At 32.3% G+C, this 835-nt stretch overlaps 1 non-coding gene across 1 annotated transcript; it reads right to left on the reverse strand.

Annotated features, from left to right (window-relative positions):
• Positions 1 to 224: 224 nt before the first annotated feature.
• LOC111773348 (small nucleolar RNA SNORA31) lies at positions 225 to 351 on the reverse strand. Its single transcript, XR_002807730.1, has one exon. It is a non-coding gene; the product is annotated as a small nucleolar RNA SNORA31 (small nucleolar RNA).
• Between the last annotated feature and the right edge of the window lie 484 nt (positions 352 to 835).

The following is an 835-nucleotide window of genomic DNA, read 5'->3' on the forward strand; positions in this document are numbered from 1 at the left end:
CGTGAATTCCATTAGTTAACCCTGAAAAAGTATAGCATGATTACCAGTAAATTTGTGATTAAATAAGTCATAGTAATTATTTTTAGCTCTATTTCTTTTTTTTTGTTGTTTCAACTCAGATTTTAGATTCTTTTTTGAGTAAAATAGGCTCTTCATGTTTACAAGGTTATTTCTGAATTGCAAAAGTTCTCATGTTTTTCCCTGTGTTGCCATGTTTTTCTGCTATATTTATTCCCTTATTCAATCTTGGCTGCCACAATTGGACATACAGAAAGCCCAGGGACACTTTCTCTAGCATCTGAGCAGCAGACAGTTGAGCAGACCTGTTCCAGGTCTGTCAGATAGATGCTTCAGTGTTCCTATTTCTTACATCCTGTTTTTTATGCTACACATTTTTGTCACCAAATATTATGGTACTAAGAAAGTATAATTTTCCTATGTATCCTAAGTTTATAATAAGCAAGGGTCATATACGATCATCTTTGCTTCCCTTCCAGGCCAGCAAAATGATAGGTACAGAAAGGATGCGCAAATATTTGGGGAATGAATAAATAATGTAGAGCCTTTTCCCAATAAAAATATTACCCTAATAGAAGCTTGATTTTCATATTTTCTAGAATATCTCAGATCATTCCGTACGATTCCTTTAGCTTCTGCTAAAGACTCTAGGTAAATTTTGAATCACCACAAACATCCAGAAATTGGACAATAATTTGTAACTAGTCTTTTTAACTTTTTTTTACTATTCTAGTAAAATACAACTAAATTTAAATATTTTATGGTTGAACATACATAAAAACTGTACAGAGAAAATGAAGAGTATCTGGTCCAATCA

The sequence above is a fragment of the Equus caballus genome, chromosome 4, assembly GCF_041296265.1.
Source record: "Equus caballus isolate H_3958 breed thoroughbred chromosome 4, TB-T2T, whole genome shotgun sequence".
Lineage (NCBI taxonomy): Eukaryota > Metazoa > Chordata > Mammalia > Perissodactyla > Equidae > Equus > Equus caballus.